Below are 25,626 nucleotides of genomic sequence, written 5' to 3'. Positions count from 1 at the left end.
GTCACATAGCAGAGCTTTTAGTGGTGCTTGGACGAACCAAACACCAAACACCTCACACCTCCTCTATTTCCAGGAAAGCATCCAGAAGAAAGCCTTACACTGAGTTTTGAAGAGATAGTTCCTAGTTTAGGAAAACATTGCCACTTAGGACATCTTTCAGAAAATGAAGCATATTTAGACCAAATTTCTTGGAAGAGAAAAAAAGAGTGCCTGAAAATAAGGCATCATAACATGAGAATGAAGTGAATACGACTTTGACAATCTCTGGGAAAACACATTTGGACATTACTTGTACTTTCTATTTCTAAAATCATTCTTAATTTAGTGTTGCACTTGTAAAGCTGATCACAGATGCAGACTTCTATTTTAATTCAAACGAGTTTATGTTGCAACACTTGAAAGAGAGGCAGGAAGGGGCAATGTATGCCATTGTCCCATTTACTTCCTGGTAGTACTTGCCCACAGCATCTATTAGCTGCCTTAAGTGCTTTGCAAAGTGTATTTGTTTAAAAATTCAAAATACCTTATCTCTTTCAGCTATATTGTATTTAATGTAATACCTTGTTTTATATTTTACTGATATACTGTATTCTCTGCAACACTTTTAATTTCTGCTTTATCCCAATATTCATGAAAATAAACGGTATTTAGTAGTAACCACATTTCTCAGCTACATTAATTTTTATCTTTTGTTGTCATTGAACTGGGAAAAGATCCAAGGATACATAGGAAAATATTTCAGTACAGTGCTGTTTTTATGGTTTTAACTTTTGTTCTTAGCTCACAGAATCATAAACCATTTAGCTTGGGAAGGACCCTTAAGATCATCAAATCCAACCATTAGCCAAACACTACCAAGTCCACCACTCAGCCATGTCCCTAGGCACCACACAATTTGAAGCACTTTTCTCTTCAAATGGGTATATAAATAGAAACTCTGAGAGCACCCTATTTCTAGGGCATCATTACAAAATTTAGCTTCATTGGAAAACTGAAGTGCAGTGTTATTGTTTGTTCCCAAATGGTCTTTTGTCGCAGCAAGGCATCCAATTAGGAATTCTGTGTTGGCAGGTGAGAAGCAAACAGTCCTCTTCAGATCCACCTGTGCTTATTTTCAAAGCAACAGCATATTTTGTTGTTTTTCTCCTTTTATAGAACAAGATGAAAGAAAAGATTAAAAAAAAAGATACAGAGAGCTTGAACATAGTTAATCTAACAGAATATGGTAAAAGTCTGAAGAATAGAAGCTGATTTAGAGTAAAGGATATGGAAGAAGTGTGATTACAGATTACTAGAGGGAAGAAGGGTCATGTGCCTGTGCTGGCTTTTAAATGGTGATGATCTATCAGGTTTTGGGCATTCTTTTATACTGCAGTGTCTATCACAACAGAATATCACACTGCTACAGAAAGGAATCATTGGTCCTGAAAGGATCACAGACCTTGTTAATGTGAGAATGCATCCCACTCATTCACCCTTTTGGGACTGAAGGCAGAGCTGCTTAAGTACCCTTATCTAATATAATATCAGTAGGTGGTAAGTGATTGCCACAGGAGGCATTAAAACAAATGGCTGGGCCTGTGCAGGCATAATTCAGATAAAATCAAATCTTTAAAAGCATATTTTATTGGAGCATGTGAATTAGTGTGGGAATGGCAGAAGACAGAGTTATGAAAGTGATTTTTAAGGGAGAGAGAAACAATTTCTCAAGTATTGAATTTATTGTTGGGCTGTATAGGAAACTGCTTGATTTCTACTGTAATCAAGAAAACCAAACTTCATCTACAACTTTTACAAATGAGTAATATTATACCAAGAGCATTCCACACTTCTATCTGGAGCTGAGTCCCATCAGTTATCACTGAGTCAGCACTCAATTGAAAAAAATGTATGCAACTACATTTTTCTCAGAAAACCTATAGCTGTCCCTGAAGAATAGAGATTGAATTCAGAACCTAAGTTTACATAAAATTTGGATCCAATTATGTTTGAATAAATTCCTTCTGTTTACTTTACACAAGCATGGAGGGATAAGTAGGTATCTGCTCTTCTTAGACTCTCCCCTTCATATGTGGTATTTAACACTGTCTGCTTTAGAAAGAATGGAAATAAGACAATAAAAACCAAAATACTTCGGCACTGTTTTACTTTGCAGTATTTCAATGGACAATATTTGCCCCCATGATAAATGCTCTTAAAATAAAAGTTTATGTACTTGCGTTTAAATTAGAAACTTCCAATAAAGTAACTGCTTTCCCTTTCCTTTTCCCTTTCCCTTTCCCTTTCCCTTTCCCTTTCCCTTTCCCTTTCCCTTTTTTCTCCTTCTCAGGATACATGCTGGACATTTGTATCCTGAACATACCCAGGAAGTGAAAAAATCAAGCACTCCTAGTTACAGAACTGCACATTTCTAGATATGTGCTTTATGCATTTGTCTTTTCTTTCCTTACTCTTGCAGTCTTGAGGGAAAGAAGAGAAAAAACCCAAAAACAACCTGTCAAGCAGATGAACTGAAAAGGGAAGAATTAGGAACAGCTAACATATTTCCACAGCTCTATTGCTGTATGCTCACTTTCCTGTGCTGATTACAGGCTTTGCTAAACATCAGCCAGATCGTGTCCCTTCTTTCTTACTACCATCCTCCATTTTTCTTATTGGTCTGTACCTCTTATTTTCTCTTACCTTTGTCCTTCTCCCTTTGCTACTCTGATAAACAACATCCATCATAAGACAAAAAGAAAGTGAAACTTCTTTAAACAAAATATGGTACTGACACAGTGCTTGCCAACTATGTCTGTTCTTTCAGCTTGTGTGAGTAATTCTTTTTCAATAGTTTTCTGTCTTGCTTATTTATATTACATGCTTTTTGGGGCAGGGACAGCCTAACTTCTCAGTTAGACTAACTTTTTGAAGTACTTAGCAGATGGCTCCCTTCTCAGTTTTTTTTCTTTTACTTTTTTTCTTCCCAAAGCACTTGGATAAGTGATATTATGTTCCTCTCTATGTTCAAGGCTGAACTTAAAGTATCATTTTACTCTATCTGGAGCTTAATTCAGCTCCAAGCACTAAAGCAGTGACTCTAAACATGACTAACCTGAATACTGTAGGAATACTAATACAAGTAAATTTTTGTCCCGTTTAGAATCCATTAGTAAATTTGGGTTCTATGGTGAACATTCTTAAATTCTCCACTCTTTCCAGGAAAGCCATTCTAGTCCATGAAAATATTTTTAGATATTTTTTACATATTTTGCAGGTTTCCTGTGAAAAAAAATGTAGTTATTATCTCAGCCTGTAATGAAAATGTTACCTTTAGCACTAACTCTTGAAAGAAATGTATACAAAATAAATAGTAGCTGAATATAATAATGGTAAAAAAACCTGTTCAAAATAATCTGTGAAAACATTGTCACCTGATTATAATCTTAGCTGTGTTTTTTCCTGATAACTAAATTTTTTCGGAATTCAAAAATCCCCCCATTTTCAAGTATTGCTAATTCTATAAGGGATAAAATTTTCTTTATGTAAAAAAAGGGCCAGAGTGAAAAAGGAGCAGTGAAATACATGACATCTTTGCTCCATGAATAATTCTTGTGTTTTGTGGTCTTTTGAATCTCACGAATTTTACAGCCATTTTTTTGTGTTATGTCAAAATTCATTCTATAGGAGGAGATAATAATTTGTACATATTTTTCTATAATTGACTCATCCTGTATTATCCACTAGAAAGACTTTGTAAACAAATATCTTCTCAGCAGTGACTTACAAAAAAGGTTCTTTTTTTTCAGTATGCCTTTAAAATTATTTCAAAAGTGTTCTAGAAGCAGATAGTAGGAAATGCCAACCCAATTTTACTGATAGTGTAGTCTGAGGAAGAAAACCATGATTTTGGAGTTATTTTTACCTTTAATGGAAGCTACTAGAATGATGGATGTGGTTAGACTATTCAAGAGAATGACTGTACATTTAGGAAAAATTGTATGGGTAAAAGGGGAAGAGAACTGACATGTTTTAAAGTGCAGCTATTTCTGAATCAGTTTTTAGTCTCTGTTCAGTGTTTCTTGAACAGCTGAATGTTTGAAAAAATTAATCAAGGTAGGATGGTAGTCAGTGATGGCTACAAACTACAGCGTCCTACATGAGAACAGGATCATTAGTTCCTTAAGCACCTGTCTGTTATGTTAGCATTACACATTATCATCAAACTGTGTTACTGAAGCAGCAGATGGTTAAATTCTTGCACCACAGAGCTTTCTGAACAGTGTCAGCATTGCTAAAGAAGTCATTTAAATAATTAAAAAGTGTTGTGTATAATTGGAAAATGTCATCTGGACAAAGAAATTTCTGATAAGGAAACTAATCAATAGATGCTTGTATGCGTATCAGCAACCACAGCCTGTTATGCTTTATTATGCATGAACAATTAAGCCCTTTACACAAATCCATATGTAAGCTGAAAGCTTTAATTAGTACAATGTCGCTGATCTGAGTTCTGATCCAAGTTATTTATCAGTAGAAATGTGAGTGATAGATAGATTTAACTAGATTTTCCCAAATCTGATGTATTGAGAAAGAAGGCACAAAACAAGCCAAACTTTCATCCACCAGTCTGGCTCTCTGCGGTGTGCAGACTGCAGCAGAACCCTGACATGTCTCAGTTACAGTCGATATCAGTATTACATGGGCGTTGAGGTGAAAACCATAAAGAATTGTGTCAAAGAAGGGCAGATGAGAGCTGTAATTCTGGAGCTCTGAGCCTCCAGGTCAGACAAGGGAGTGGAGCTAACTTTGCCCTGATTACTTGGGGGCTATAAGCGCTGAAGGAGTAAGTGGAGAAACAAAAGGCAGCATATAAAAAGATGAAAAATTGCTGAAGCCTCCTGCTTACAGTTGAGACCTTTCTTGTAGGGGGTAACAGTTCCAGTGTTTAACAAAATGTGAGCAGAGCACATCGACCGGGAAAAGGCCATTATTCCAGATGTAACAGCATATGGTAAACAACTGGAACTGAGGTTATCATCTATGCGGGATCCTTATGTTACTCTTTTAAAATCAGTCATAAATCTGGTTCACTTTTTGATAATAATTACCTTCTATCAAAGTGATATGGTATACCATACAAACATTAGCATCGCACCTGTTCTATGGTATTTTCTGAGACAAAATTGGGAAAACAAATGCATTGTCAACTAAATGGAACTGCAGCTATCTCCATACAAAGAGAAACAATTTCTATAGTCAATATGTACAAATAGTACAAATGTACAATAGTACAATATCCTGTGTAAAATAGAAATGAATTGTGCTCTGAAGATTTTATATGTTCAGAAACTGCTGGAAAAAACTACCAGCTGGTACCTCTCTGGGGTAAATCCACATTGTACTGGTGTGAGAGTAGAATGGGTCCCTACATGAAGAAGAGAGGCTAATGTTGGCACAGATATCCCAGGATAGGAAAGCTTGGAGTATTTGGCAGTGTAGGAGAGAGAAAAGTTGGTGGGCAGTAAGGCAGATTGTCAAAACTTGAATAAAAGAAAGAGGCAAAGAGCAAAAGAACTTCTGAATGAAAGAGCTATTCTGTATATTACAACTCACACACTGAAGCCCACATGCTTTATGTAAATATTAAAAAAACCCCGAACCAAATCACAAAATCCCAACCAAACAAAAACCCTATCAAAAATAGTATTTGTGTTAGGGTGGATATATTACTTGCCAGTTATATATTGTAAACAGCAAGGTTTATTATCCTGTGGTTAAAAAATTATAAATAACTAAATAGTAGCAATGTGCATGTGTTAAATGTATAGGAAGTGTATAAAATATACTAAAACTCTGAAATCAGGAGAACTTGTCTTGGCCTTTTGACCAAGGCTGGCAAACACATGTGAGTTATTTTTCTTCTCCATCCTGCACTGTGTTGTGTGTGTTTTGGCGGGGGGGGAGGGTCTGTAGTTCCAGCGTTTTCTGATGTCTGTCTTATTAAAGAAAGAATGGGGCAAAAAACTCATTTTGGAAAAACTCAATGGAGCTTGAGTAGCATGATAAAGTAGCAGCTTGCAGAGAAAGTGTAAAAACATCTCAAACCCCTTTTGAACGCTTTGCCTGGAATTTCTGATGGTGACAGATGTGTATTGGATGAACGCATGGAGTAGGAACTTCTGCTTGCACTACTCCATACACAAGTCTGGAAAAACCTAGATAAGAGACTATGAAGTCCTCTCTAAAACTTTGGGAGTGTCTTGTAAAACCTTTTTGTTCCAGCTGGATTAAATTGAATTTTTCCAGAGAGGCTAATTCTACCACCACATGATTGGATCTCCTGTGCAATTCAATGTAATTGCTTGTTTTTGTAAAACTACTACAACAGTAGATTTGGGATCCTGAACGGTGTAATTTAATATATAAAAAGAAAAAAAAAAGTGCAAGGCAACTTTTCCCCTTTCTGTGCAGGTTTTTGTGCAGATGTAACTTGAGAAGGATGGATAAGTGTAGGGGAGATCTCTGGTTTCTAACCCCATTTTGCCTCCTCTCTCCCCAAAAGAGTCAAAGTGTTGGTTCTTCTAAGGTGATCCAGCAAGACTTGAAAGATCACTTTTGAGGGATGTGGGATTATGTGCAAATATTGATTATATAACTTTTTTTGTAGTCCCTAAATGGACATACAAGAGACTTGTGGAGCGACTTTTTGCAAGGGTGTGTAGTGACAGGACAAAAGACAATGGCTTCAATCTGAAGGAGAGTAGGTTTAGATTAGATATTAGGGAAAAATTCTTTACTGTGAAGGTGGTGGGGCATGAAACCCAGAAGTCGTGGATGCCTGACCCCTAGAAGTGTTCAAGATCAGGTCAGATGGAGCTTTGATCAAGCTTAGTCCAGTAGAAGGTATCCCAGTCCATGGCAGGGGTGGGAGTTGGTGCTATATGATGTTTATGGTCCCTTCCAACCCAAATTATCCTATGATTCTATGTCTCTGTAACAAATAGCAAAATAGGGTGACTATTAACCATGAATATAAATTGGAAACTAAGAATGGTCAAAAGCTGATAAAGAAGCAAAAAAGACAAAAGGAAAACCATAGAACCTACCATGTAAGAGAGTTTATTACCTACACTGAGAAAAAAAGAAATCGTAATAACTTTTACCTTACTAGATTGAAATATCATAAATAATGCATATTTCCCTTTTCTATTGAATAAATATTTCTGCTCTCTATTTGAAAAAATGAAATAAACACAGTCATTTCCAAGGCTGCTGATGAAATACTTTTCACACCAACAGTAAATCAGAAGCTGCAGCTCCTATAGCAGGCTAGTTTTAAAACAACAGATCTGAGCAACCTCCTGTCCCAAGGATGAAAAATGAAAAAAGTAAGACGCTTCCTAGTATCTCAGTGTTGATTTCTAATACAACTTAAAACAATTAGAAAATTCCAGATGATTGAAAGGCAAGGAAAAAAAAATAAAAAAGGAGAAAAAAAATTCAGTGCTTTATTTTTAAAAATATACAAACAAGATTACTCCATTAGCGATATAATTCTCATATTGATTCTGTTTAAATTAATCAAATAGTTGAAGTGGGACTGTATTTATAGAAGATGATAAAGCAAAAGCAGTTATCTCCAATTAGCCTTAGTTTACAGTAGCCAGATATTACCCAAAATTATCCCTGGTGAGTTTAAAAGTGAGATTTTTGGAGGATCAGTATAGCTTTGTTATTTAGCATTACTGAAAACACTTCTCAGATACACAGTACAGAAACTGACTTAAAATCTGGAAGGGTTTCAGGCCAGAGGTATAAACAATTTGGAAAAAACTCAGCAGTATAATATGGTGCCCTGGGCGTCTAGGATAACACAGAGAAGAATTGGAACTGATAATCACAGAGTATATGAAGAACAGATATAAGATAAGCAGAAGACTCTGATATAGCAGACAAAATATGAAAATATCAGATGCTTGTAAATAAAGAAATAGAATAAAGACAAAATTTTATGGTGATATAATGAACTCTTGGACTAAATGTTTAAAGGCTGTGGTTGAATCTCTGATGAGAGAGGATTCATAGAAATATATAAATACATAAATATGCTATATGTTAGTAGTCCCATGTGATCCTTCCAGTGGCTTCAATAAATGCAAAAACAGACTACATGCATAACTATCCCCCTACTGTGAGAAACAGTTCATTGACTGTTTATGGTCTGCTTATGGTCTGCTGGCTTATGAGTGCATCATTATGATTTTTATTCTTATTTACTAGAAATTTAAATCAGAAGGGACTATGAAATCACTGTTTTCCTGCTTAGATGTTGTAGGGGATTGCTCATCCTTCACTAAGCCTATATTATGCTTTTTAAAACTCCAATAATTAAATATAGAATGGCTAATAAAAAGCATGATTTCCATGTAAATAATTTAGTCAAAGGTCTATGCAAATGTTTCTATAAGACTGGGGTTTTCAGAGAATATAGCAAGGCATAGAAATTAACAGGGCAGTTTTAAATGAGAAAGCTGAGATGTTATAGCATTGTGCAGGTATTTGACTTGTTTATTTGAGAGCTTAATAGGTTTTTATAAAGTATAATCATTTGGAATTTTAGATCAGGAAAGCGTAGGTATCCTTAGCCCATAAATTTAGAAGGAAGAATCCCAGCAAAGAGGAAAATTAGGGGATGTGGATGCCAAAAAAGGAAGACAGAGTCACCCGCAGTAGATTAGGGACAAACAATCCTGTGACTGAGCCAGAATGATTGAAGTCAGTGGCTTTTTGCCCTTATCAGGAACTAGCAAGTTATGGGCTTGAAATCAACTGCAATGAGACTGGATTAGTCAGTTGGATTAGTTCAAAATGCCTCATAATGGCTCCATAAAGTATCCCAATGACTCCCTATTAGGAGTAAATCCTTAGCTGTAAATTATGATTAGGATTAAACACAAGGCCAGTTGACAGTTGTCAGCAGAGGGACTTCCAGGTGCAGAGTGAACTCCTCCGAAAGAACTCTTTCCTGTGTGCTCATCCATCCACGTATTCAGACCACTGGAGCAAGGATTAATTCCAGAATTCTGGTAGCCATTTATTTCCAAGATGTATTAGAGGTGGTTTTGCACAGTTACAACAGCCTGCCTGAACAATATAGTTCCAATCAGAGGATGTGAGAAACAGTCTTGATAAATCATCTTAGGTCATCCAAAAGTTTCCGCTGCTGGCCCTGGTGTCTTTTCTTTTTCTTTTAGAACATATAAAGACCTTAATTTATTATAAAAAATTTCATGAGGATGATGCTTTCAAATTTTCAAGATGCAGTACATAAATTTACTGGACTGGAAAAACATGCACTGACTTTTGTATACTAGTCACTTGAAAGCTTTAGAACTGATGAAAGATTAGCTGATCTCTGCTATTTCTTGTCATTTGAAAGCCAGCATTTCTGGATTTAGCTTTAAATTGGATTAAAAACATAAATCTGAGGAAAATTGTCTCCTAACATCCAGAATGTCTTGCAGTTTAGGGATGCATCAAATCTACACTGAATATGTTTTCTGTGCAATGGAAAGCCAGATTTGAATTCAATAACATGATTTTACCAAAACAACACTCTATCATATTACCAAAGGTGAGAAGTTAACCTTTTACTCACTGCGTTCTCTTCTAAGCATACTGGCTTGATTGCAGGCTGCTTTGTGCTGTCACTCTGAGACAAGCACTTTGAGCTTGTTTATCCATATTGACAACAGGTTTAAACAGGTTGGCATTGCTATACTGTGATCAAAGAAGTAATCACTTGTGGAATAACAATGCACAGAACATTCTCATTATGTACTATGCTTTCATGGGTGCTGCACATTAAACTGAATATCACACTTGGAGGAGATCATTCAGAATCAGAAATCAAGAATCATAATATAATTTTATCTGGAATATAATTTTGACTGGATATCAGAAAATTATACAAATGAGAGTGGAAGCTGGCATTAAAACACTGCTGCTAAGCCTTATGCATGGCATCTTTTAAGCATGCCTTTCTGATTGCATATTAAAAACAAGGGAACAATGAACCTCCTGAACAAGAAACACTAGCAAAAGGAGCACATTCTAAATCAGAGATTGTTTAAGAGAATGGCTGTCTAACTATTTATTTCCAGCCATTGATATTGTACTTTTTATAACTATATATATACATTAGGATAGAACAATTAGAAAGGATATTAAACCAAAATTAGAATATTTGAAATGTACACAAACCAGTATGAATTAATATTGCAAAATAAAGGGGACTAGGAAGAAGCATTCATTATAAGTCAAGGGAAAAAAAGCCCAACCATATAGTGGAAAAGAAACCACATCTTGAAGTTAAGTGGTGCAAAAGCCATCTGGTTTTACTTTATTCAGGGGTCAAGCATTCCTAATGTTTCAGTTTGCTCTCCTTTTTTAATCTCGAGTTATCATTTGAACAGTCAGGAGACTGTTCAAATAGAATGACCTTAGAGCAACTTGGAAGTAACTTAGCTGAGAATTGTCAGTCTCCCTGACTGGGTAGTGGGAAGGAAGGGGCTCCTCTGGGGGCATCAAATCAAAATTCTTTCTGAAGATTTCTAACTGTGCTGTAACTCCAGAAGTCAAGTTAACTGCCTAATGTTGGCAATACTTTCCGTAGGTGCCCAGACGAATGCCCTGTAATTTGAAAGAACTTCCAACTTTACTTTAATGTGTACCTCAGTGCATCCATGCTTTCAGAAGAGAGCCTGGGTGTGACCTTCTTTCTGATTGATGTCCCTGAAGTATCTGAGAGAGGTGAACTGCTGCTAAGGCCAGCTTTCCAAAGATGGAGAGTAGAACCGTGAAAGACAATCATTTTGTGAAGCGTTGAACTGGAAAGGACCAATTCACATGAAAGACCTCTGAAACCCAAGGAGTTCAGTAATTCTTGAGTTTTCCAGAAAAAAAAAATTCCTAAAAAAAGAGCTAGGTCATTTGAACTGGAATGTCCTCTTCCAATCCAAAGTGCATGAAACATGTTCACCTTGGGGTTCCACAGCCAATATGCTCTACAATTCCTCTAATGGTAAAAAGTTACATTTAGGCAAATGCATCAGCATAATTCAGAGAGAGAAAATGTCACGTGGGATTAGACTAATCATCAATCTATACTGGTATCCTACAGTGGCCAACAACAGATGTTTCAGAGGCAGATATGAAACCTCAGTAGTGAGAAATTCTGTAATGCCATGTAAAGGATTCTTTCTATCCAGGGCATAAATTTTTGACATACACTACACATTTCTTATAAAAAATATAAATGAATGGGCGTTTTGCCTCGTCTGAGGTAGTAGCTATGTGAAAAAGCACTCTGCGAAGCACTGCAACTTTATTCCCTCTTGTCACTTAGAAGGGGATTTTAGAAGCATTTGAATATCTCTGGAAAATAAAAAATTGTGTCAATGTTCCTACCAGCCTGGGACTTTTGTATGCTGAGTTAGGTCAGACTAGTGGGCAACTTGAAACAAGCTATCTCAGAAGGTCACACAAAAAGGTGTGAAGGTGAAATAACATGGTCTTTTCTGGGGTAATAATGGCACTTCATTTCTTCAAGTTAGTACAGAAAAGAAACGTAAGTTGTAACCAATATTCTTATTTGCCCTTTTGAATGTCGTGCATTAGGTCTGCCTTACCATCTGAGAGCAATCTACAGAAAGAAATGATACCTGCTTAGATGAAGCTATTACCTCTTTATTATAAAAACCTCAGCTGTTTTATGAGAAACAAGCAAGCAATATTTTTATGTGATGAAACTCAACTCTTCAGTAGAATGGGAAATACAGAATATTTTTACACTCTTTCTGAATTACTGCATCTTAGTATAATTTACAGTATCTTGCTGCAGTAACTAGTAGTGAGCCAAACCTATGAATTCAGCAAATCTGAATGTCCAAATTTGTAAATAGTTGTAGGGCATTTTGCCTATCTCACCCTGAAGAAGAAGTGGAGACTAAAAACTGTTCTGGTTCCGTTAAAAATGCAGTTCTTGAAATATTTGATTCAAATACATGTAAGCAGTGAATTTGTTTAAAGACCTTATTAACCTTCCATTGAAATGTTCGGGTAGGCTAATATGCCTCCAACTTACTGTATGCATTAAATTTATGAGTAAAAACTATACAAATCCTTAGATTTACAGAGACCTGCATCTGCTCCAGAATTATCAGCTGTTGGTGCTGCTGCCAAATGAAAAAACTAATTGTTTTGTAAGAAAGAGAGATGAGGAAAAAAGTTCTGTGCTTGTCTTCCTTGTTATACAGAGGAAAGTTTCACAAACGTATAAGGAAAAACCAGAAGGTCTATTCCTGCAGAAGCGTAAGGGAAACCAGAAGACAGCATGATAAATGTGATCAACACTGTTCCCTGAACTGGATTTTGCTTCTTTGATCAGCACCAGATATAGAAGACGATACATTTTAGTATAGCTTTCATGCAAGACTTTTCTATTTTATATAAGGTCAAATGTAATCCACGAATACTCCTAGACGAAATTTGCCCTCCAGAATGAGGAGGCAAATGGATGCCTTCATTCCAAAAGCATGGGAAACAGGGAGGGAAGTGACCTCTAATTACTCTCAATTTTATATAACCTGTTGACACCGCTGATTTTATCAGTACAGAAAAAACTTTAGGAGATGACTGGTTGAGTATAGTCTTTGAAGTCGGGTCTGGAAGTGTGATTCACCAGATTCGAAAATGTTTGCAAATCCATTGTTCTTCACACTTGTAGAAATTCCCCTCTGATTTTCAGCTTAAGAAGTGTATGTATTATACACTGGTTTCTAATTGTACTTATTCAATTGCATTTGATGCACAGGGACATGAAATAAGTGCAGATTAAGTGACTTTGTGTTTTTTTCCATTCAGTCTTAATTACCCTGATGACTTGTACATTTCCCAACTGTTAAATAAGCTTGGTTTATGGCAGATATTACAACTTTGTTATGCTGATGTTTCATGTGGCATTAAACCTTACTGGAATAAAAAAGGGTGAATAAAATTGTGTATATAAACAGTAGGAAAGGTAAAATTTATCTGAGGAACTTCAGCACATCTCCTGATAATTATAGTCCAATAATTTTAAACAAAGATAGAAAGCTTTGAGAGGGTCCACCAATTTCTCATGTAGGTGTGAATGAATCACAGAATCAGAAAATCATTGGGGTTGGAAGGGACCTCTGGAAACCATCTTGTACAACCCCTCTGCCAAGGCAGGGTCACCAAGAGCAGGTAACACAAGAATGGGTCCAGGTGGGTTTTCAACATCGCCAGACAGGGACACTCCATGACCTCCGTGGGCAGCCACTTGCATTGCTCTGTAAAGAAGTTTTTCATGCTGAGGTGGAATTTCTCTGTTTTAGTTTATGGCCATTACTACATGTCTTGTCACTTGACTTCACTGAAAAAATATGGCACCATTCTCTTGGCGCTCTTCTTTGTTATATTTGTATGTATTGATGACGTCCCCTTTCAGTCTTTAGACTAAACAGGTCTAGCTCCCACAGTCTCTCTCCATAAGACAGATGCTCTACATCCCTAATTATCTTTGTGGCCCCCCATTGAACCCTCTCCAGCTCCTTGTCTACTTTGAAATTTGGAGACCAAAACTGAGCACAACACTCCAGATATAGCCTCACTAGGGCTAAATAGAGAGGAAGGATCACTTCCCTTGACCTTCTGGCTATACTCTTTATGCACTTCAGGATCCAATTGACCTTCCTGGCCACGATGGCACTGTTGGCTCATGGCCAGCTTGTCACCCACAAGGACTCCGAGGTCCTTCTCTGCAGAGCTGCTCTCTACAAAGTGAGCCCCAGCCTGTGCTGGTACTTAAGAGTTATTCCTCCCCGGGTGCAGGACCCTGCACTTGCCCTTGTCAAACCTGATTAAGCTCCTCTCTGCTCAATTCTCCAGCTTTTTAAGGTCACAATTAATGGCAACAGAGCCTTCAGGAGTATCAGCCACTCCCCCCAGTTTTTCATCATCCTCAAACTTGCTTAGGGTGCATTAGATCCCTTTGCTTTACATTGTTAATAAGCAAGGTCAATAAGACAGGACCTAGTATTGATCCCTGGGGAATACCACTGACTACAGGCCTCCAAATGGGTTCTACTCAACTGATCCTGATCCTCTGAATTCTGCCATTCAGCTAGGTCTTGATCCAGTCCACTGTCCATTCATTCAACAGGTGTCCTGAACTTACCTAAAAGGATGTTATGGGAGACAGTGTAGGTGGATAACAACCACTGCTCTCCCCTCTCCAACCCATCCTGCCATGCCATCACAGAAGTCTATGAATGGTCAAGCATGATTTACTTTTGGTGAGTCCCTGTTGACTACTCCTGATGATCTTTTCTTTTATTTCCTTTGTGATGACCTCCAAAATTATCTACTCCATTATCTTTCCAGTGATGGAGGTGCGGATGACTGGATTGTAGTTTCCTGGGTCCTCCTTCTTGAAGGAGACCCTTTTTTGAAGATGGGAGTAACACTGGCCTTCCTCTAATCATCAAATATTTTCTCCTATTCTCTGTGATTTTTCAAAGATAATGGAGAGTGTCTTAACAACAACTGCCAGCTCTCTCAGCAACTATGGCTTCATTCCAAGAGAGTCCATGGATTTGTGTTAGTATATGTATAATGAAGAGGTCATTTGAAAAATATCAGACTTTCAGAAACAAGTGTGCTAGTTATTGCATATTCCCAGTAGCCACTTAAGAATGATGCATTTTTAAATGGCTAAGCTATGTGCAAGGTAGCAATCTTCCCCAATTCCTCCCTAATCCCTCTCAGGCTCAGTTGCAGACTCAGGGACAGTTGGAGAACTGAGCTAGTCAAAGTGAAATGAGAATATAATATTTTACATTTAAGGATAAAATGAAAAACACCTGTGAATAATGGCTGTAGAACTGAACAGTATCTGCTGTGAATTTGTACCTCTAATATTGCCTTGATAATCTGAGAAGTGTATGTGACATGTCCTCAAACCTTTATCACTTTGACTACATTGCATGTCTTTGTTTTAACAAAATGGAGAAGTCCAGACATCTGCTAAACAAAATAGCTAATATTAGGTACTGTGGAGACCTCAGCTAGTTTAATTGCAGCCCTCTGTTGTATTTGGAAATGGATCCAAGTTCTAAGATACCTGCTGTATATCATGAGGTCTTTTGTAAAGGATGAGAGAACATCTCCTCACAAGGGAAAGTCAGCAACCAGCTCCTACGCATGCATAAAAAAAATATATATAGTGATAAATGTTAATTTAGAATTATGTATTAAAAAGAAACAGGCACGTTTATGTGGTGAGTTCCAGAAGATCTAGTTGTGATGACTTTTCTTATTATTTAACCTAATTCCAAAACATTTAAAACTCCAGTTTTTTCAATGTTTAATTTCAGTGATCTCTGTATGAACATAGTGCTTTGTTTATCAAGGAGAGTATCATGTACTAAATTTTGTTGTCTGAGAGGACAGTAAAATAAAAAATTTGTTTCATCTGACTTGCTAAAAAGTGGGAAAATATTAATAATGAAAATTACATTTATAACATAAATATGGATATTTTTGTATGCTGGATGTTTTGCAACACATATGTAATCTCCATACATATTTTAAAGTGGCATTCCCTGGTAAACCTAAACCTGTTCCTTTATCATGGTCTCCAAAGAATCCACTAAAGCTACAGCCTTAATTCTCAGGAAAATGAAAGGCTATTGAAGAGTGCAAATAGAACATTACAGTACTAAAAAGATTTAAGTCTTCTGGGTATGTGGTAAAGACAAGAAGTCACATTCAGTGCCAAGTATTGTTAGCTGTATTTCTTTATATTACTGGCCAAAATATGCCTGATGATGTTACAAAAGTTGCTTGATGCTATATCCACTTGTTTGCCTCTGTGCACATGGATATACATATCAAGGACATTTGTACAAACCAAGTCCTCTTGTTCTCTTCATGTCCTTTTAAGATCTTCTGTTTGTTTTCATCTTTCTAATTAAGAACAAAATCTTTCATTTTTCTGGAACTCATATTTGCTGTAATTGAAGTCTGCCTTGAGTGTAGTGTGGACTGGGAGGGAAGAGATGGAAGAAGCACCACACTGCTCTGGAAATTATAATGTCTGCTGGCAGCTGCTTATTGTGTTCCAGGAGGGCTGATGCAGCTCTAAGTTTCTTCAGGAACCGGGAAATATTTTTTGCCATGATGTAAGTGTCAGGGTGAGGGTAGAAAAATTTTTTTTGATTCTGTGGAAAAAATTCTTATGAGCAGAGGTAGACCAAGGCTTGTTGGCCAAAAAGTGAGAATAGACAGAATTCACTTCACTTTCCCAGCTTTCTAGTTTTCCAGAGTTGAGGGCACAGGACGTGCACTCAAGTCTGGTTTGAGGAATGCAGAAAACCTATACTACCACTCAGGAATGCAGCAACAAAGGCCAGAACTGATGATAGACTACCACTTTCTATAGTCCTAATGGAAAAGGCAAGTGACTTTTATGTCACATATATTCCTTTCCCTGTATAGGCCAGGAGAGTTGTGTGAGAGAAGGCTCTTCACCTACAGGTGCTTAGAGAGAAGAAACAACTGTAGTTACACGATGGTTTTTTGTTTGTTTATTTTCCTGTAGACAAAGGATTCACCTTTTCTCATTTTTCTGAATATTCAGTTAATGTTTATTCCTCCAAAAGACCAATAAAATCAAGGTTAAAGGCAGCTTTTAGAAAAAGCACAGTCTACCTAAAATGAAAACAATAACAAAAAAGGACAAAGGGCAAAACAAATTAAAGAAAAAATACAGCATTTTTTCCTTGCTTAATTTTCAAGATTGAAAATAGCCTGTAATTAACAATGGTAGCTACCCCCTTGCATGTTAAAGGTTGTAGTCTCTGCTTTTAGATTTGCATTTTACATCCTCCTCTGGCACTTCACAGGTCTCATTTGCTAAACACAAATAAATGTACAATTTTGAAAGGCTTACAGGAACTGTCTAAAAAAAGTATGTAGACAAAGGAAAATTTGAAATCACAGAGTAGTAAAGAAGAGCCAGCTTGTAAAAGAGCAAAACTACTTTAAACTACAGTGCCCTTTACTTGCAAGGAGTTTACCTTGACTCTAAAAATTTTAAGCAACAAATGTATGTAGGGATCCAATGTTTTGTTTCCTTAATGATTTTTGTCATTTAGGTATCGATTTTTTTATTATTACTCAGGAATTTTAAAACTTTCCACTGAATTTTGAGTTATTCCTTAATTCCAATCAAATCACAGCATGTTTTGTTATACCTATTGTATTCCTAGTGGTTTTTGAAATATCATTTAAACAGCAAGTAATTTTGTGAAAAATGTTTTCATTAAACTGACAGAAGTACAAAAAGTGGACATTTTATTTAAGTAGTACTCCTTTAGGAAATTTTGGTTCTGAAAGAAAAAAAAATCCATTATTAAACACAGTTCTCCTAGCAAATATTGCAAGCTCTGTAGCTCCTGGATCAGCAGAAATTTAACTCCAAAATTCAACGGCAGCTTTTCAACAATTGATGATGATCACCCTAAGGGTGTCCAACTGGCTCTATCTTTTCCTTCAGTACCAAAAAGTCAGCCAGGCCAGAAGAGCCTCTCAGCATTTTGAACACACTGAGACCTGACAAAGGGTGCTACCACACAGAGGGCTGTGCTGGGGAAAAAGTCTGCTCCAAAGAAGTAGCTCCAGATCTGTTGCAATGATTGGGGAAATAAGTCTGCTCCAATAGAGTAGCTCTTGATCCGTTCCAATCCTGCAAAGCCCCTTGATCAAAGACCCTGATTGTCTGGTCACGGCTGAATGGACAGGCTCTTCCTGACCCTGCCAGAAGTGTTTAGCCTAGCCATATGTTTCTAATTTAAGAACTTATGATCCTGAGATATCTTCCCCAAAATGAGAATAATAAATGAAAAAGGTTGAACTTTCTGTACTAACCTGTGTTTGCACAAAATACAGATGGATGAGATAAGTGCCTCTACAGACAAAATAATTAATAATGAAGGGTTTGTGGAGATTTTTTGTGTGCTTTATAAAGAGAAAAAGTGGCCATTGTGATGATCTTATATGATAGAATATGGATTTTCTGTTCTCTTTTATTCACAAACTGCCTATTAAGAAGGGCAAATGATTTTGTGCTATGTCTCATATGCTAAATAAAGATCTAATGAGTTAGCTTCTTTTCCAAAAGTCAGGTTTTAGTTTTCATTTCTACCTTGTCTTTCATGTCTTCCTCTCTTCCAGTAAGCTGATATATTTGATAGCAGAAAGCTGATTAATCCCTAAACACTGTGGCCTGTATATTTAAACATGACAGCTCTTTGCAGCATTTAGTTGCCTAAATAACCACATTTCAGTCTTCAGAAGTACTTAACATTCACAGCTCGAGTTGACTCTGATGGAACTGGAAGAAGCTCTATCACCTTGAAAAATGTTTTCTGTTTAGTCAGGTGTACATATATGCTACATACACAGCCAGTTGATCTAATTCTTACTTATGCAGTTATAAATATGTACAAATATATATGCACGCACACACACATACTTGCATACATTTTTTTAATATTATAATGTTATTTATAAATTTTTGTACTTAGTTTGGGAACACAATATATATGAAATCATGAAAGAAAACAGATCTAAATTCTGTAGCTCTTTTTCCACTGTGAAAATCAAAGCAATACTTGGTCAGACAATCCATCTGTTGAGATGTAATTTCTTAATGTGGCAATGCTGACTGATATTACCACATTTGGCATGTTTGGAACTGGGGAATTAAGTCCCCACTGTGTAGTAGTCTTTTTCAGTAGTCTGCTGTGACATTTAGATTACTGAAGACTATTCAAGGAATGCTAGAAGCCTTGGGAACCCAAACTTTACTATCTGCTACAGGGAATCCTTCCTGTAACTTTGCCTTTTAAGTATGTCAGCACACAGCAAGAGTTGGAAAAATCTCATTTATACCTCAGGAGCAGCCCTGAGTACAGTAGCCTTGGGATCAGGAAAGTGATCCATCACTTTTGTACATCCCTCATCCCTCAAATCTTGCCTTCTCTCTCCTATGCTCCAAGATTTCTTTCTTCCTTTGTAATATGTTCACAAAGTACCGGGTAAGAAACTTGGGCTGTGAGAATGTGCAGACATTCAAATATGCATAATGCACATCCAAAAAATGTATTCCAATATGCAATATAAAAGAATTGTAGGCATGTAGTAAGTATGTACTAATTGAAATATGGAGGCACTGAACACCTACTGAGAGCACTTAATTTTTTAAAACATTACCATGGTAGCAATGTGTACCTTGTTATTCTAGATAATAAGTTTCTGGTTACCAGTTTGATTCTGAGCTCTGTAATGTGAGAACAAATGCAAATGTAAGCCTCTATCTATTCTTATGGTCATATGTCATCCTAGCCAATTGGGCAATAAAACAGCAGGACCAGACTGCTGTTAAATAATACAAAATGTGATGCATGGATATGGAGGCAAATGTGTGCCTGTGTAAGCTATGCCTATCCAATATTGGTCTGCTTTGCATTTCTGAGTTAAAAAGCCAAATTTAATGAATAGAATAAGCATTTACCATAAGTCAGCATTCTCTGTGACATTTTAAATTTATGAACAGTTGCTCTGTGTCTTCTAAAATTAACTTAAACACTTTCCAGATTAGTGGTATAAGATAGACATTGTGGCCGACACAGATAAATCAGGAAGAATGCGACAAAAGTCAGAGCTATCACAGAGTTTGTTAATATTATAATATATGTATGTAGGTACATAAACAAAGCACATGCACATACACATGAAAAGCTGTATAAGCCTATAATTCTAGACATACCGTGGGAGCAGCTTTCCTAAATTTCAACCTCATAATGCCTCCTAATCTACCTAAAAATAATTCTAGTTTATTATTAACTAGAATTTTTCATTAATAACTGAATACAACATCAGAACTAGAGAACTCAATATTTTTCAGCAAAATAGAGCAACTGCAATCTCTTCATTATCATATATTAAAAAGTGGTGGGATTTTCTAAGAAAGTGGCATTACATAGGACACTTTACATTACAAATTATGAAGAGGAAAGAACCCTGATTTTCCTATTTCTTGTATGAAAACAAGAAACTCCAACTTGCACTAATTCTTTTTTATATGATTGACAAGGAAAGGACATGGTAGGAGTTAACTTTTTGTCCTTCCTTTGTCCTTTAACAAAATATATCATCAGCCGTGAAACTTCCAGAGAGAGGCTACATCCAAACTAATATACATAATATCCGAATCACTTGTATACTCCTATGTAATAGTAGCTCTGCTGTATTCTTGTATAACAAAAATCTCAGTTTTTACAAATCAATGTGCATTCACAAACCAAAGCATAAGGAACAAGAAAGTCACAAAGTTCTCTGTAAAAAAGTGCAGGATGGGTTTTCCCTTTTGGTTGGTTATGAGGTTTTGTGGTTGTTTGGAGTTGTTTTGCTTTGTTTTGTTCTGTTTTGTGGGGGTATTGTTTGTTTGTTTGGGTTTTTGGGTTTTTTTTGTTGGCTTTTTTTTTGTTTTGCTTTTGTTTTTTGTTTTCATGTTTTATTTTGTTTTTTGTTTTGTTTTGGTTTGTTTTGTAAAGAAGCAAAATATCTGTCCATACAGAGAAGGTTATCAAGATTACCAATACAAATCTTATCTTTCATTTGTATCTGCACTAGTATGAGTCAGGTAGGCAATAAATCAATCCAGTGCTTCATTTCTTGTAAGCACATATAAGAACAAATCCTAGTTTTTAAGTCTTTCATGTACTCTCTTTCACTTTAGCCTTTTTTTTTGAGGGAGTCATTGTAACCATAGGAAAAGTATAATGTAAAACCCTTCCTAATATCAGTTAGTTATTTTCTGTAGATTAAGGTAAATCACTGCTTTACAGATCAAATGACCAGGTCATCCAGGAAGATGGGCAATTCTCACTTAAATAAAATAAATTATAAATTACTTTGCTGCTTTTGAACATGGAATAAACAGCAGACATTCGAACATTGTTTGAGATACAAACAAAAAGGAGACTGCTGTAGGAATGTGTGTTTGTATATCCATCCAAAAAAAGCACTTGGACTATGTGTATGTCTTGATGTGGTTGATGTTCCCTGAGTCCTCCAAAGACAATTTTATTTTCATTCACAGCTGGTCTGAGAGTTTGTCCTACAAGACATCTCTGGCACTACTTGTATCTCATGAGCTGGTTCAGCTTACCAGGCTGTCAGGAAACTATCTTTTTGTGCTTTTCCTTCAGTTTGTTTAGGGACCTCTGCTGGATTGTAAGAGAGTTAGGCAGAGCTGAAAACTGGCAGAAAGGAAGAAGACAGAACACAGACCATATTTTGGCATAAGGGAACCTCACCATCTTGTTGTGCTATGCCCTGCAGTCCACCCCACATAGCTCCAGAAGCTCTATCAAAGTGCCTAAAACCTGTTGTTTATCAAGATATTCTAATTGTCTCTCCAGGGTCCTGCACAGTGAGTAAAAGCCTTGTCATTTACTTCAGTGAAGATAATTGCCTGGACATACTAGTGCGTTTAAAGGGGTGTCTGAACTTCTGTTGGGTGAAAGCTATAGTGGATGTACTGTGTTGAAATACCTTAGCAACTTGCAGAGTCAAGGTCTTGGAAATAACTATATTCTAGATCTTCTATATTGAAGGATTGACCTTTGTTTCCTCAAAAGTCAGGGTACCACCATAGGGAGGAGACAAATGAGATAGATGCAAATAGTTGGTCATCAGAGCTCATCTCAGCCTGATTTCCATTCCATTACCTTCCACATTTTCTTACCTGAAGGTAGAAAATATTTGCATCCAGAAACAGCCTTTATACAGAGATATATCTTGTCTGGTTCTTGTTTTCTGTGTAGCAAAATTATTTAGTGACTCAATTTGAATTTGAAGCCTGGAGAAGCGTAACACTGGAGACATATTGTTCCATCTTAATATTCTGTGCAGCTCCTGAAGTTAGCAAGAGCTCTGAAGACTTGAACTTCTGAACCTATTTCTAACAGGAGCCAATTGCCATTATTCTTGCAGCAAAGCAAAGCAAAGCAACAATCCTTGTACTGAAGAATAAAAGAAGGCACAGGTAGAGATAAGAACAAAGGTTACAGAATTAAAACAAAACCAAAGGGAAGTTTGAAATTCCAGTTGCTGCTCTGCTGTGTGCTCTTCCATTTTACAGCTAGCCTTGTCCCCTGTGATTTGCTTCCCTCACTTAGGCATGCCAGTACTACTCTGAGCACCAAGTGTGGAACATCACAGGATGAGTGTAATGAGAAATCTGCCAGTGTGTCACTTATGTCTCTGCCAAAATAGAGGTTAAAATCTGCTTTCAGGCTGCTCATTCTAGACAGAAAGGCTTTTCTGTCCTGCTTCAGAACTGCATAACACCAGGCACGCCAAGCACAGCTAAGGAGCTTGGCTTCAGGGCTGTCATTACTCCCCTGCCTCTTTGCATGTTGTCCGTGGTGGCCCAGCTGCTCACCATGTTGTGGGCATTCCTGGAGGCCTCCTGTGGATAGTGAATACCCCGAGAGAAGCATTAAATCCTTGAAAGTGTAGCAACATGAAGCTGTAACTCTCTGGATGCATGGACTTTTGCAGAGATTAATCTGTACATGTCTCCTGCTGATTGGAGTTACTCTTTTTAGCAAGTAATTAAGAATTTGAATATCTTGAAAATTAATCTGAAAAAATATTTTAAAAATCACTCAAATATCATATTCCTGTATGAGAAGAGTTAAATCAAACTAGCTAGAGAGCTACATATATTTGGTTTATGTGGCAAGGTTTTGGTACCAGAGGGCTACAGGGCTCGCTTCTGTGGGAAGTTGCCAGAAGCTTCCCCTACGTCTGACAGAACCAATGCCTGCCTGCTCCAAGATGGATCCACTACTGGCCAAGGCCAAGTCCATCAGCAATGGCAGTAGAAACTCTGGGATAACAAAGTTAAGAACGGGGGGAAAAAAATCTTCATTTTGCAGATGGAGAGAGAAGTGACAATATGTGAGAGAAACAGCCCTGTAGACAATGAGGTCAGTTGAGTAGGAGAGGGGGGGTGTTCCAGGTGCTGGAGCTGAGATTCCCCTGCAGTCTGTGGTGAGGCAGCTGCGCCCCTGCAGCCCATGGAGGCCCATGGTGGATCAGAGACCACACACATCCCATGGACCACCCATGCTGGAGCAGGTGGATGTTTAAAGGATGCTACAAACCTGTGGGAAGCCCATGCTGAATCAGGGTCCTAGCAGGACTGTGGACTCATGGAAAGAGGAGCCTACAGTGTAGCAGATTTGATGAACCCAGGGAAGAGACCCAGACTGGAGAATTCAGTGATGAACTGCACCCCTTTGGACTCCCATTGCAGAAGTTGGTGGAGGACTGTATCCCATGGGAGGGATCCCACAGTGGAGCAAGGGAAGAGTGTGAGGAGTCCTCCGTCTGAGGAGGAAGGAGTGGCAGAGACAATGTGTGATGAACTGACCACAGCCCCATTTGCCATCCCCCTGTGCTGCTACAGAGACACTTTTTGTTTACAATCTTTGTCTTCAATGCAATTGCCACTTGTGCAAAACCGATCCTTCCTGGAAAGTAGCCAGACATTGTCTGCTGATGGGAAGTAGACAAAAAAATCTTGTATTCCTTTGCTTCCATACATGAACTTTGATTTTGCATTATTAAATTGCCTTTATCTTGATCCTCAAGTTCTAAAATTGTATTTTCTCCTCCAATTCTGCTGAGAGAGAGAGTGATAGAGTGACTTGATGGTTACCTCGTGTCACAACACCACTCAAACCCAAAGCAAATTGTGTGTCACACAGGTCTCTTGGGTCTAAATAACCACTAATTAAATTGCAGACTGCTGTGACTGAACGTGTAAGAGAAAAAAAAATCTGAAAATACTGAACAGTATTTTCTTTAGCCATATTATGAAAAACCATCTAAGTGCCCAAAAACTCAGATTATCATGGATAATGAGCACTTTACATTGACCACTTTGCTTTCAAACATCTATTTTCCACGCCGATCAAAGAAAATTAGTATTAAGGTCAAGTCTTGCATTTGATTCATATTTTAGAGCTGTTTATTTGATTCTGAATTATTTGAGTTATCTTGCACTGTTTCTTTTACTGATTAGCTAATAAAGTATCCTTTGTTCCACTACATATTTCCATTTTCTGTTTATTTTTCATGTATGATTAACACAACTTTCAGAAAATTCTACCACTACAGGGCATCTCATTCTGCAAAATAAGTTTTCTTAATCAGATGCTTTTGTCTCTTTGTAACCCTTTAAGTTAGATTATTAAATTAGACCATTCTTCTTCAACTTCCAGATCACATAGAAAAGCCACATGAGATGCCTCACAATATTGCCTCTTGGATGCGCTTGAAGCTTGATATCCTTTTTCATAAATTCCTCACGTTATTTTTAGAAAATTGCTGCTGTGTTATATATGGCTTTTTATGGAGCTATATCGTACAGCCAGTTCAGTATTAAAAATAAAAATGTAAAACTGAATTGTCCACTTAAACTGAAATCCTACTTTATGTAGTGCAGGTCATTTTTTTATATGGCAGTATTGGCAGAATGAGTCATCCTTCTAAGAATATAGCTAAATTGTGCTGTGGCTAACTGAGTGTAGGCTGCTTTCTGAATAGTCTGCCTCTTACCTCCTCACCTCTAGCCTAAAAGGTTTATCTCAGAAGATGTAGAGTTTCAATCTACAATTCTTCCAGCTGTGCCTACGTATTCTTATGCCAACTGTGCCTGCCACCACACAGTAAGAACAAAAAGCATTTCTTAAATCCAAATCTGGAATGCAAACACCTTACACTGTATTAGACAGGGCAGGAAACAGGTCAAGCTGAGCAACCAATAATACTTGTGAATATTTGTTCCAATTCAAAAGTCAGTTTTAAAAGGAATGTTTTTGCGAACCTGTTCTAGTGTCTGTAAATCTATGTTCAAACACTTGAGCTTCAATTGTGTGTCCATTCAAACAGTGGAGGCTTACTTCAAACATAGGCCTTGAAATAGAATTTGAAATTTTGTATTTTATTGCCCATGCAGAGCTCAAGTGATAATGTTTCCACAACCTGAAGGAAAGGTTTATTTAATTACCACCCCAACGTACAGTATGTGGGAAAGAAATAGTCAGATATTGAAGTGTGCTGTAAATAAAGTCTCTCTATACACTCAGACTCTACAGTACAGGCTCTGTTCTAGAACCCACACAGGTCACATTTGAATAGTTTTTTTTTTCTTTGTGATCCACTTCAAGTTTTCTAGCAAGGCCATTACCATATTATATAATCTACAAAGGACTGACGCAAATAGCCATAGTTTCCTTGAATTCCAGGGACAGCAGGAATATTTATCTAGCTCCTTCCTCTTCATTTTCACCATCAAAGTGAACTGTTTAGTGCTTTAAGCTTTTTATCATATAGAATAGTGTGATATTCAGCCAAAGAAATTATGAGGTTTCTTTTTTCACATAAAAATCCTTGTCAGCAGAAGCAATTGCTAAATGG

This window comes from Motacilla alba, chromosome 2 (genome assembly GCF_015832195.1).
Source record: "Motacilla alba alba isolate MOTALB_02 chromosome 2, Motacilla_alba_V1.0_pri, whole genome shotgun sequence".
In the NCBI taxonomy this organism is placed as follows: domain Eukaryota; kingdom Metazoa; phylum Chordata; class Aves; order Passeriformes; family Motacillidae; genus Motacilla; species Motacilla alba.
The sequence above is the reverse complement of the archived record's forward strand: the minus strand, read 5'-3'. Positions refer to the sequence as shown.